This window comes from Sitophilus oryzae, unplaced genomic scaffold (genome assembly GCF_002938485.1).
Source record: "Sitophilus oryzae breed Bouriz unplaced genomic scaffold, Soryzae_2.0 scaffold_178_pilon_pilon, whole genome shotgun sequence".
In the NCBI taxonomy this organism is placed as follows: Eukaryota; Metazoa; Arthropoda; class Insecta; order Coleoptera; family Curculionidae; genus Sitophilus; species Sitophilus oryzae.
Genome location: NW_022146490.1, coordinates 1,714,376 through 1,728,915, shown reverse-complemented (window position 1 = coordinate 1,728,915; position 14,540 = coordinate 1,714,376). Strand labels below are relative to the sequence as shown.

General features: G+C 34.3%; 1 pseudogene; it reads right to left on the bottom strand.

The window, feature by feature from the left end:
• Nucleotides 1–2,026: 2,026 nt before the first annotated feature.
• The window catches only part of LOC115882608, a 31,957-nt pseudogene continuing 19,443 nt past the window's right edge, over nucleotides 2,027–14,540 (bottom strand).

Below are 14,540 nucleotides of genomic sequence, written 5' to 3'. Positions count from 1 at the left end.
GTTCTCTACAAAATCTGTAAGACATATACTTTCACCGTCAAACGTATCTGTCATGGCCGTCAAGAAAAGTTGAATGAATAATCCTACACCGCTTTTCTTCATTTGACACAAATTTTTATTACAATTTTTGGTCTTATTTTTAATTTACAAAGACTTGGATGTGACATCAGTTTCACATTTCTGAGCGGTGCACGACGGACGTCTTTGAACTTGTCTCCATCATGGCTGACCACACTAATAGTGAAAAGCAACGACAGATAAGAATTGGCTATCACTCAGTAACAATTTTCTGATCAATACAAGAATACAGTATTCCAGCCCTTATATTCTTGCAAAAGTCTTAAAAAAAATCGGCGCTTTTTATGAAGTCTAGCCACAACTGATTGGTACTTCCATTTAAAAAAAATACTCGTCTTGTAGTCATATGTCAAAATGACAGGTTTTATAAAAATCGGGAGAAGCCACAAACCGTCACTTAGGAATTGTATTATCTACAACCTTATTATCTAACACTTTTTTGGTTAAAATAGATTGTAATGGAGATAGGGACAATTTTTTAAAATAGCCACAAATTGTGTTTTTATCGAAATATCTAGTAAGCATGAACCTTTTTCAAAAATCTGAAGTGCGCATATTTATGACCCAAAAAAAAACAAAATTTCTTTCGCCCAATTTATGACTCTCCATCTCCAGTTTTTTCCGAGATACCCATAGAGTACCGTAGGAAACTCACCCTGTATATTATTATACCATAGGAAAATCTCTTTTAGTTCAAGAGAGCAAAACATATTATTATTGTTTATGGCCCCGTTCTCAGAACTGCGACTGTCGCCAGCGACACGACAAAAGAACCAATTAGATTTTTGTAGCAAAATTCAAAACAGCTGTCCAATTTTTAAATTTAGTACAGCCCCCATTGGTTGTTTGAAACGTCAAACTGTGTCGCCAGCGACACGACGTCGTTCTGAGAACAGGGCTTTAGAATCGCACTATTACTAAATGAGATTTTTAATAAATTAAATTTAAATTTGTCTTGATGTTTTAATGTTTTATGCCTTGTATAATACAAATATTCCATTTATAAGGAAAGTTTATTATTTTGAATCGAGTGCGTGGAGTGAAACGGAGAGGTGAGGGGAGTGATGTGGTGTCTAAAGAGTTTAATTCATAGATGTTTTGAGGAGCTGTTGGCAAAATGGCGAAACAGGAAAGGGGAGAGGTAGGAGTAAGAGGGTGGGTGCGGGTGGATTCGCCCAATGGAGATGACGATGACGTACAGGGTTGGGTTGGGTGCGGATTGTGTAGTTCGGATGAGTAAATTTGCAGTTTGTTGTGGTGCGAAGGGAGTTGGTGGTGAGATTTTGGTCTGTGCGAAGATTCGCCGTGGCGTCTCGGCGGGTTGACGAGGCGAGATGTGTCTCATTTACTGTTATCTGTGTGTAACGAGAGGGTGTACCATTGGCGAGAAGATGAAGAAAAGGAAAAAAGAAGAGGTAGGTACCCAAAGAAGAGGATGGAGGTGTTAGGATCGGTGAGGGCTGGGGGGTGGCGTACGTAAGTGAAAAGGGGAGGTATTCATCATAACGGTTAGCGAAGGACTGATGAACATCCGATCTGCGCGAGGAGCGACTGTGTCGATCCAGAATTCGGTTTCAGTCGGGTCAAGGTAATTTTTAAAACATGGTCGATGTGGTCAACTTCAGGACCAAAAGATCATATATGTTACGCGATTAAGGATGTTCCCATAGAACGATACAATCCTTAAGGGCGAGTAAAGACGCAAAGAAAAACGCGAGTAGTTGTTCCTAATCGCAAAATTACGAATAACTACCTGATTCAAATATCATTTATAGACCAGGAGTTCTATCTGCGACTACTAATTAATTCTTTGTACTACACTTTTTTACATGCAAGTAACGAAAGTAGAACGTCTCTGTGTATTACAAAGTGTATAGTAAAAGACAATTCCAACCCTGACAAAAAATTATGACTTGCATATTTTCTACTTTCGCCTAAGATTTAGATTTTAAGGATAAAAGTTTTGCGCAATCGCTATACAACGAATTATACGAGTCCCGCAGGACAAATATATCGTCCGGCTTGCCGTTGAAAAAGAACTGTCCAGGTAGCCTGTGAATGGTCGAGTCCGGTTTAATGGGTTTGAGAGGTTTCTTCACTGGTTTAGGCTTAGGAGGTGCTGGTCGGTGTGGAGCTGGTACGGGGGGGATCTCGATTCCCCCCGTCCATTGGTAGATTCCGCTTGGTTTGCCGTTGGACACGAAATTGACAGGTAAATTGACGAATTGGGACATGGGGTTCGGAGCAGGCTGCGACACGTAACCTAAACCTGAAAAAAAAAGATTTATTATTTTATTCTTTTTAATACAGATTTTCCTTCACTAATGGAGGAAAGTGGAGGAGGTTGATGAGAAAATTGGAGAGTACCAATGTGGATTTAGGGAAGGAAGAAGTACCGTTGACCAAATATTTACCCTTAGAGAAATACAAGCGGAGAGTTATGAATACGGAAAATAGACAATGCTCATATTTATCGACTTTCGGCATCAGGCATATGACAAAGTTAACAGGACGGAGGTGTTTAGAGCATTAACAGAATTAGGGGTTAGCAAGAAACTGACCAAGATGATAAAATTGACACTCCAAGAGACAGTAAATAAAGTCAAATAAGTAAACAAGAAAACACCGGAAAATTTTATAATCAGGGACGGATTAAGACAGGGGGATCCACTATCTCCAGTACTGTTTAGTGTAATATTAGAAAAAGTTGTAAAAGATGCGGGAATCAACAGAGAGGGCCTTCTGTATACAAAAAAACACCATGCCTTTGCCGATGATTTAGTTATCTTAGCAAGAGATCGGGAAAGAGCTGATACCGGTGACCAAAAGACTACAAAATCAAGTGCAAAAAGTAGGCTTAGTGATTAATTTTTAATGAGAAGAAATAAAATTTATGGAGTGGTCAGATAGGGATTTTGAGAAGGGAAGATGTCTACAATTGCATTCTGAGAGAGAGGTAAACGAGACAAGTTTGAGGAAGTAGATACAGTCACATATCTGGGAGCCGTATTTCTAAGGAATCCAAATGTGAATCAAAAAATGATGGCAAGAATAATGGCAGGAAATAGATGTATCAGCGCACTACAAAAAATTATGGAGTAAGAACATTTCTAGAAGTTTAAAAATCAATATGTACCAAACAATGATAAGACCAATAGTGCTGTATGCATGTGAAACGTGGACGTTCAATGCAACGGAAAGTTCGAGGCTAGAGATTTGGGAAAGAAAAATACTGAGGAAGATTTTTGGAGGAAAGAAGATAGACAATATATGGACCAGAAGAACAAATGAAGAATTAAAGCAACTATATCGCACACCAAGTATAACGGGAGTAGTAAGAGCACAAAGACTGAGATGGCTGGGACGCATTGAAAGAATGGCTGAAGCAAGAATTCCTAGTATGATAATGAAACGTGAAATAGGTGGAAAGAGAAGGAGGGGTAGACCGAGAATCAGATGAAAAAGGATGTAAAAGAGGACTTGAGAAGGATAAGAGTGGATGGGTGGAGAATAAAGGCGAAAGACAGAAACAAATGGAGAAAGATAACCAATCAAGCCATGATCCTTTTAGGTTTTTAGAGCTATTATATATATATAATACAGATTTTCACATTACAGTTGAACCGAATAGTTATAAAAACTTAACAATCCAATTGTACCATCCATAGGGGTAGAGAGTGAATGATATGATCTAGGATCCTTGAAATTGACCAGTGACAGTCTGTCATTATAATTCACAGTATAAAAAACTGTGAATTACAATGACAGACACAACTGTCACTGGTCAAAGTCATGGATCCTCTTATTTGACAAACTATAGTAATAATTATACTGTACTGTACCTGGGACAAACATGTAAGGTTGAGGTGGAAGCCTGATGTAATAAATGGGCGAATTATATTGGGGACGCCTATGCTTTTTGCTTGGAACAGTGCGGCTCAGATCGTTTTCTTCCACCACGGAATTGTAATCGTCGTCAGTGGCGTAACTTTCGAAATCTATCTCGGGTTGGATGTAATCGAAAAACCCGATATTTTTCCCTTGACGAGATGAATTTTCGTTTTCTTCGTCGTTCGTGTGGGGTCTTTGGTATGATGGAGCTGCGATGAACCCGTTGATATACAGGGTGAGGAGAAATATTAAGGACAGCATCTGAAAATAATAAGAAAAAAATACACTTAGATATTTAAATCAAGAGATAAATTGTGATTGTTATTATTGAAAAAAATTAGGAGCACAGTAAAACTCCAGACAATATAATACAGGGTGAGTCTTAAATAAGTGCAAATATTTTCAGGGCTGGTAGATCTCGACAATAGAAACATATTTTTTCTTTATTGTTTTTTAAATACGTCCAAAATAACCGAGATTTTACTTTGAAAATTTAAAAAATTTTTTTTTTCGTTTAAATTTTGAGAACCACTGGATCTTTTCTGGGTTTTGTGTCTTGTAAATTTAATCGACTACCTATTTTACCATTTTATCAAGAAATTATGTTTTTTAACTAAAAACTAAAAAAAATCCGAACATTTTTTCAAAAAATTCCAAATTCTCAATTTTTCTTTGCGAAAAAACCTCGTAACCGTTTTTGTGGGGTCGAAATATACTACCTGTAAAAATATTAGCACTTATTTAAGACTCACCCTAAATAATATATTATACAAAGTGTCACATAAGTGCAACAATAGCGGTGGTATATCTAGCGAAAACAGAAATATTTTCTATTTACAGTTTCGAATATGGGGTGCGTCTCAAAAGTGGCTCACCCCTATAACTTTTTTATTTTTTCACATAAAACACGAGATTTGGTATGGTCGTATATAACATAAATTAGGATTGATTGAGGTATTCAATTGTTTTCGGTCACTTCCTCTTTTACTCGAAATAACTACAACTTTTGATTTTTAAATGGTACTCTCTGTATTTTTTTACTTTATTCGATAGAAAATGACATTCTGAATAGAATGACATACCATGTGTCAACTATTGACATTTTCTCATATAGTTTATTTGAAGTTGTATCATAACGATAATTTGACTCGAAATACCAAGTGTGTGGTACCAAAATATTCGTAAAAAATGCTTTTTCCAAATATGCTAACGAGCCACCCTCGTTCCATTTGAAAAAAATTAAATATGATTTAAAATACGATTTAGGTATTTTTTAACCAGCCAGGACAAGACACGAAAAACATTAGACGATCAAATCTATTTTTCCAAGGCTTCCTGATTAAAAATTTGCATTTTTAACACATCCCTGGCACTCTAGATTGAAATATAAAATACGATTTTTTTTAAAGCAAAAATGTCAAAAGTTGGCATATGATATGTCATTCTATTCAGATGAGTGTCATTTTCTATCAAACAAAGTAAAAAAATACCGAGGGTGTCAGTTGTAGTCATTTCCGGTGAAACAGGAAGTGATCAAAAACAATTGAATACCGTCAATCAATCCTAATTCATGCCATATACTAACATATCAAATCTCGTTTTTTTATCTGAAAAAATTAAAAAGTTATAGGGTTGGGCCACTTTTGAGACGCACCCGGTATAGATTAAAAAATTAGAGTTATTAATTTTAAAAATTAAAAAAAATAAGCTTGATAGACACGGTCTTACTCTTTCTGTGTCATTTCCAGGATAACTACATATCTAAACAGTGTGCTCAGTTTCACTAAATAGAAAATAATATTTTCTTGCCTTTAGCTGTGTATTTTTTCTAATTTCGAAAAATCGAAAGTAGAGAAAAAATAAAAAGTAAAAAGAAAATTGTTTTGCTTGTCGTAAAGGGGGGAACCAAGCTCCACTCCCACAACCGGTTTCTGGGCCTACCCTTCATCAGGTGGGCTGTCCAGGGGCTGGTTCTCACCGATACGGCAAGCAAAACTTCTTCTATATCTGCAGACGATGTCGTAAAGTGTCGGTGAGATATTAGTGCATCTCCCGTCAAAAGATGGTAAAGAGCGTTTTTCGGCCCGCTCAAATATATGAAATGAACAAAATTCTTACAGCTTTAGTGTATATTACTTTTTACTTTTTTTTTTTTAATTTTTCTCTACTTTCGATTTTTCGAAATTAGAAAAATACACAGCTAAAGGCAAGAAAATATTATTTATTAATATACACTAAAGCTGTAAGAATTTTGTTCATTTCATATATATATATATATATATATATATATATATATATATATATATATATATATATATATATATATATATATATATATATATATATATCGATATTGATAGATATACAAATTATTGTATCTTTTATTAAGCGGAGTTTCCACATGCAGGATTACTGGCGCCATTCAACTGGCGCCAGTTTTATTGTATGTGGAAACCTGTAAAATCGACTGGCGCAAGTTTAGTGGCGCCACTAATTCATGTGCCAGTAAAGTTAAACGCTCCTGTACTTTTTGGCGCCAGTTTTATGAGTAAAAAATACAGCGAGCATCTCCAGTCGTAAAAATGTCGTTTGTTTCAAGTGGTCTAATGAATTAATAATAAAGCTCTTGGAAGCCTACGAACAACATCCTTGCTTATGAAACAATAAAATAAGTGATTATAAGGACCGAAATAAAAGGGATGAAGCCTTGAGAAGAATTGTTGGTGTCATGTCTGATTCTCTCAGCAACTATGATGTAAATTCCGCCAAGGCCAAAATTCGAAGTATTAGGAATGCTTACACCCTAGAGCGTAACAAAGTGTTAAAATCTCATAAAACTGAACGTAATGACATGCCAGTTTTAAATTTACTATAGACCTGTGGAAACGGGTAATGGCGCCATTTAATTGTGGCGCCAATAAACTGGCGAACACTGGCGCCAGTAATCCTTGCATGTAGAAACCTCGCTTTAGTGTTAAAACTTCTGTTCAATTGAATATTGATATAAATTACAAAAAATTATGCCACGCCCATGACTGATGATTTGATGAGTTTAAAAGTTTGAGGATTAGTTATCTAATATAACACTCAAGGATGCAAATTGTTCAATAACAATTGCCCTCTTGAGCTAACGGCTAATCTGTATAGTCACGTCGAATGATAATCCAAGAAGCCACTGAAATATACGCCACTCTCATTAAGCCCGTTGAATAATAATTAATACCGTTGTATTATTGACAAATGCATTTATCCTCTCTCTCTTTAAGAGAGGTTACGTATTATCTCCTATTTCGAGTGGTCTTAGAATTAGACACAACCTCAGCCTCAGCGCCTTGCATCTAGTTTTGTCGCTTTAAGTAAAAGTCAAGTGAAATTCGTGGGATGTACACGAACATCGAGTGTTATGGGATTGCAAACGTTGGATATTTTTGCTTTTCCTGGTTAACGCACTTGATCTGACCTCTTCTGCAATGAAAAACTGTCTAGGTACTTAATACTACAGAACATTTTTCAACGTGTAACTTTTGAGAGGCCTCTCATACGACGCGGAGGTTTCAAGGAGAACGAGAGTTTTCAGGATATCCCCAAAAAAAGTTACACAATGTTTACCATTTTAGTATGTACCTAGTATAACAACTAGGTACTTATATTTTTAATACATTTTGATACAAATTCTGTTCTTTTACAGTGTTTTCTTACTTCTGGTTTCTGCAGTGTAAATAATTATTATTATTGTGTTATTTGCGCTATTGCGTTTCATGATATATAGAAATATAAGAATTTTATTTTTTAACCACTTAATCCATTTAATGGAAGAAAAATGGTACATTTAACACAAAACAAAAATGGAACAATTTTAAGGCTACTTCTCTTGAACTGACTTTTTTTTTGATATCAAAATTGTATAGGCTGTTTAATGCCAATTAAAAGTTACCTCTTGTAATTTTGTCGAATTGATGAGATAAACGCAATTTTATTAATCACAATTAAAAAAATTAAAATAAAAATTAAATTAATAAATTATATATTTTACCTAATTTGTTATTAAATATTATTACCATTAGTTATTATTAGTATTAGCCCAACCTACAGCAATTTCAAATAAAAAGTAATATGTTATTTAAGATAATTACAAAAAACCTAATTTTAAATTTTTTTAACACCCTATAACTCTAAAACTATGCATTTTCATACCCATGTTTATAGGATGTTTTTTTAATATTCTTTGATGAGGAATCAATGAGTTCTTATTTAAAACTTTCGCAAGTTAATGATATTAAAAGTTTTTAAACGTTGCTATTAGACTTGGATCAAGGCAAATTAATAAAATTGCGTTTATCTCATCAAGGAGGCCGAAATCGACAAAATATCAAGAGATGACTTTTAATCGGCTAACAAGTGGTGTACAGCTGGTTCCAATAAAATTGAATACGATTTAAAACATTTTTATTATTTCGGGCAGTATATTCTGACACCAGTCCCCCATTTCTCTAATTTCACTTTGTCAAAAGCAAAGTTGCTTTATACAATGTCACAATAACCTTTAACATGTCAAAATACATGACAAATAAATATACACTGCCCAAATATTCGAGGCGTATTCATTTTTTTGGGACCAGCTGTACATGTCTTTTTTAGAAAAATATTGTAGTGATAACCCATATGCACGTCCCTGGTGAATATGTCTACACTTTCTTAGCATTAAAATATGTCGCATTTGTAGTAACTTTTAACCTCAAAATTGGAAGAAAATTCTAATAAATTAAAAGAATATTAAGATTTTAACACCCTGCAGCTATGAAACAAATCAGAATCGGACCTATGTTGATATGAAAAATAAATCTTATTTTTACATGAGGAATCTCCCCACGAGAGATGGCACAGGTTTTTTGAAACACCCTGAATAAATCCGTTTTATCTAAACTTCTAAACCATTCTCTGAATCGACGAAAGTGAGTCAAATGGATCATAAAAGTTAACTTTACATTTACTACTATCGTTATTTAACTATCGTTAGTAATTACAATAAAACCAAACTATTTCTCGCGTTATATTCAGCCCGATGGAACATTGTCGCTGTCAGGAAAATTGTTGCAGACCATTTAGCAGCCTTTATGGTTGACAGGATAGTTTGAATAACATCCATTCTGCCATCGAACGGCAGCTTTTATACAACTGTTCGGACAAATTGGACGGCGCGGCGTCTAATGCATGTGTTCCGCTTTTTAAAGTTACCGGAAGAAGTTATGTTCGCATCTATTAAGTCGGCTTAGATGCAAACTGGTGCGTATCGAGCGGTAAACGAGATTGTTTGTGGCGAACAGACAGATTCTCAAGAAATTTGTTAAGTATCCACACTAAAAAGAGGATTATAGGGAAAAATGCGAGGTCTAGTTACATTGGCGATATGTGACGTAATCGTCATCGAGATGCAGGTTTAAAGAATCTAGAGCATGCTTACTTTTATTACGGAAAATTATCGGACATCACATTTTCTGAGACTTTTTTCAGTTATTGTTATTCTGCTGAAAAGAGATAGCAGTCTACACAGATGCTTCCGCAACTTCAGGATCCGTATAACCACGCGATATAGTAAACTCAAGCCTAATATATAGATTAGTTTCTTTGCTATAAAGATGTCTCGATAAAGACTTCATATCCCAAGCAACACAGATAGTTCCAAATCCCTTTGGTTTAAGACTGGCTACCAAAACATAGTTCCTGGGTGCACCCCGTTACCTAATTTGTCACTATAACCGGTATTTTGTAACAGAATTAGATGAGATTTTGGAGACTGGAATTGAAGTAAATCAGATTAGGGTGAAAGTAAAAATTCGATTTTCTCATTCATCATTTTTTTATTCAATTGATTTTGGTTACTTCATGTTTCACCGGAAAAGACAACTTTTGATTTTTAAATGACACCCTCAATATTTTTTGCTTAATTCAATAGAAAATGACACTCTGAATAGAATGACATATCATAATATGACATTTTCTCATATGGTTTATTTGAAATTGTAACATCGGTTCATAACGGCAATTTAACTCGAAATACCAAGTGTGTAGTACCAAATTATTCGTAAAAATGCTTTTTTCAAATATGCTAATAAGTCATCCTCGTTCCATTTGAAAAAATTGAGATATGATTAAAAATACAATTTAGGCATCTTTTAACCAGTTAGGGCAAGACACGAAAAACATTAAATGATCAAATATTATACTTTTCCAAGGCTCCTAGATAAAAATTTAGTGTTTTTAAATTGTTTTGAGATGAGAGGTAGGCGGAACTTTATAGAAACATATGGAACTATATTGTCACAAAATGCTTGATTGTCCGAGTTTTTGGGTGTTTAAAGTGACGTTCTAGTTCCAGTAGTTACCATAGTGTACAAATTTTAAATACATTTAAGGATAATAAAGTTCCAAAGTAGTAACCGATACTACAAAGTAACTTTTGGGTAGTAACAACTTAATCACTGGAAGTAGCGGATCTTTTAAAGTAAAAAATGGGTAGTCCCTGCTACTTCATAGGGAAGAGCCTAAGTTTATCATAGCGAAGTGTGCGTCAGCCATTTTTTACTGTCAGACATTTTTTAATTAAATTTATTTGTTAATATATTTTCATTTTTTCTTTATTTTCCCAAGTTTTATAGTGCTTTAAGCATTTATTTTTCCAATTAGAACTCGAACACACTTTCGTGCATTACGAAATATTATTTTTAATATTTTTGATATTATTTTTTGTCCTTAAATATCTACAAAATTGAATTAATTCGAAGGCGCGTTAAAATATTTCCATCTAACTCGGTAATATTTGTCAGTAAAGTGAGGTGCGTTATTATATTAGCCCTGGAAGTGTCCGAAATACGCGATTAAAAACCATCATTTTCCTCATAAACATAATACGCCATTATTAACTTAACTTTAACATGGCTATGCACCGCGGCTGTCATATCATATTATTATTTTATTTCAAAACGTTTTTTAAAAGTAGAAGTCGCTGAAAGAATGTTTTGCTTTGAGTTTACATATCTTTGGTTTTGCTACTATATAGTAGCACTTACCAGGCGGCTACGTAGGGACAACCAGGCCGCTATGTAGCAGGATAGTGGCCGCTACTACCCTTTCACTTTATAGTTACAAAATATAGTGGCAGCGTTAGTCCCTGGGACCACCCGATATACTACCCAGTTACCCTAAATTCTTCCCCATTTTAGTGGCATTCTACTTGATGGTCGCTTTTGTAGTCCCAGGAACGTACCTGCTACTATCTGTGTTGCTTGGGATATAAAGCATATTTAAAGAATACCCAAATATTTCCTTTACAGACACGTTCTGTATTTAATCTTTATAGCAACCATAAAGCACTGCCTGTATATTTCTCCGATAATGCATAAATACAGATTCTATACAGTTTTTCGATGACAATATTCACTGTTACGAAAACTTTACTTATCCTTTATTAACTCTATACAAATTTGTATAGTTATACATAGTAAATATACGCTGATCCTTTACAACTTCATATATATTTTATATATCTATAATGATATTCCGCTGGCGCATCATTTTTGGGGTTATAATCATTTTAATATGCCATATACAAATGTGCTTCTCCGTGTTTCTTCAACATTCTACTATAACATAACGGAAGAAAAATCTAAAATTTGAAATCTGTGTATTTTCCACAAGTTGAGTTGTTGAAGGGCAGGTCGTACCTAATATATCTAAACAATGGAAGAAACTTCCGCGGGGTAATTATAATAACGGTACTGATGGTCACATGGTCACATTGGGGGGTAACAAAGTAACAAGATGAAATTTTCCCATGAACACCCTTGATGAAGTTACAAGAATTGATGAAAGTTTTAAAACTGATGAAAACAGTAGTGTACACAAATTTGTAAGTAAAAATATAATAAAAGAGTAATTACATTTTCAGTAATTTTACTTAAATCGCCCCAATATAAATCTTATCTAACCTATAGCATGTGTTCCGCTTTTTAAAGCTCCTATAGATAGGCGTCTTTTACAAAATATTTTTTTTTGTAGTATTTTATGCCATTAGAATATTTATATTAATATTTGGAATATTAAGAATTTACTTAGAATTTCCTTAAATATAACTTTTCTAATTCAGGTAACAATAAGAAAAACTATAAGATATAGATTTAAATACATATTTGTAAACGACGCCGTCAGTAGGTATATCGGTACGATAACGAATCGACAAATTAACTTTATTAAATCTAAATCCAGAATGTACAGTGGCGGTAAAGTATCAATACAGGCCAACTTTATTCAGTACAGGCTAGACTGTATTCAAACACGTATCGTCGCTGTACCAAAAGAATAAAGGCTGCCTTTATCGACTAAAGATTTTAATATAGGCTCGATAGAGGTTCTATACTGTTTGGTTATACGGGGAGGCACAGGTATAGATAGGATCATCTCAGAGGAACTAGACATCCGACGATCTTTAAGGCTACCAGATGGCTGTAATGTTCTGCAAGCAGAGGTTTACGCCATTAAAGAGGTGGATAGTTGTATACGAGAGAAAATTGCTGATAGACCAATAATAGAGGATATTGTGATATACTCTGACAGCTTGGGCGCTTTAAGAAGCATCACCATGCAATCAGTGAGATCGAAAACTGTGATGGAATGCCGAGAAGCACAGTCCTGGCTGCGTCAAGGCAGGTCTACTTTAGGCTGGGTGCCAGACCACAGCAATATAATGGGCAATCAAGAAGCAGACAGACTCGCCAAAGAGGGAGCCAGGGGAGAAGCCGTGGCAGATAATCCACCACTTGTGACGATCAACACACTGAAGGAAGCTATAGGAACTACCATCAAAGCCAAGCAGCAAGAGACGTGGCAACACCGTGAGGACTGCGGTACAGTTCGAAGATTATGGCCAGTGGTAGATAGCCAAAAAGACAAAACAACTACTAGAGCACAAAAAGACGCATAATTGTAGGTGTCATCACTGGAAACTCTCCCACGGGGGTAAACCTAGTGAGATGGAAAATTTCCAACCACTGCAGAGAATGCGGAGAGAAAGAAGAAACCATAGGGCACCTGCTGTGCCACTGTCCGGCACTGGAATACCGACGCTTTAAAACTTTAGGGCAAGGTTTTTTGGAGGGTCTAAAGGAAGTAGCAGAAGCCACCATCAGCGCAACTTTTTTAAAATCAAACATTAATTTTGTTTCCATTTTTTTATATTTTTTGTCATATTATTTTATCGAAAAAATTTAAATATTGTCAAGAGAATCAAAGTGACACAACCTAACCTAACCTGCAACCAACAAGGTTATGCTTTTTTTGACGATATTCAACATTTTTCGAAAAAATGTTAGTAATATGTATGTAATAAAAAAAATCGTTAGACAGTTTGTTAAAATTTTAACACAACAGTAACAACAATAATAACAAATAAAACAGTAACATATTTAAATATCTCCATAATAATTTTTTAATGATTTAATTTACACGATTCCTTATACTTTTTGACAATCTTTTTAATAATGCATTTATATAACATTCTTTCCTCAAATCATTATATTTAAAACAATTATTTTTTCTTAATTAATAATTGAATAAAATTTATTTCTCACAGTTATTTTTCTATATCCTTATTAAGGAAGTAACTTTAAAATGATACCTGTGTGTTGCATTTAGACAGACTATAAAAATATTCTCATAATAAGAATCCACATATACATATATTGTAAGTTTACAGTTACAATTTAATTATATTAATGTAGGTACCTTTGTATCTATATCATTTCTTTCTTAGGTCTATATCTTTTTATGAAATCTAAATAACCTTTGAAGAAATGGCAGAAAAATAATTTACTGTTGGATTAAAATGACAGACAAATACTGTCATTCTTTCTTTCACTAAACAGAGTAGACATTTTTTAGATAAGTTCAATATACTATCAATACCTTTGTATTAGCTTATCCATCTTATATTCTGTGTTCCAGGAATGAGGAACACACAATATAAGATGATTAGAGACTATTAGATATTTTTCTAAAATTAATGTTTTAGTATTTAAATTACATAATATCACAGAATGTACCTTGTATTGTGATAATATCAGAGTCTATTCACAACCAGCCTACAGACTTCATACGATAATTATGCTATGCACTACATAGCTAGATATTCGCTTATCTTATGTTGTGTAACAAGTTGGGTTTTGAGCTCCCTTCAAATTTAGTTAACAAAAATGATTTAGACTAAGGAAAGATGACCAGCTGGTGCTAAATAAGCTGTGATCGTGTGCTGTATAGAAAAAAAATCTGTAACATGAAAGTTGAGGTTCAAGTTCTAATGCTTACTGAGATAGAGAGAATACTTATTTCTAAAATATCAAAATTGTGAAGATTTAAAGCCACAATTCTTTGCCAACGAGACCATCTACACACCTTTTGGATTTATTTTAGTTGTGCTAATTAAAATTACACCAACTCATCAGATAACCCAGATTATTTTTAAGCAGTTCTTCGTACGGTTCGCAGGGCATTGTAACAGTTTTTTTTTGCGTTTTTGTTGT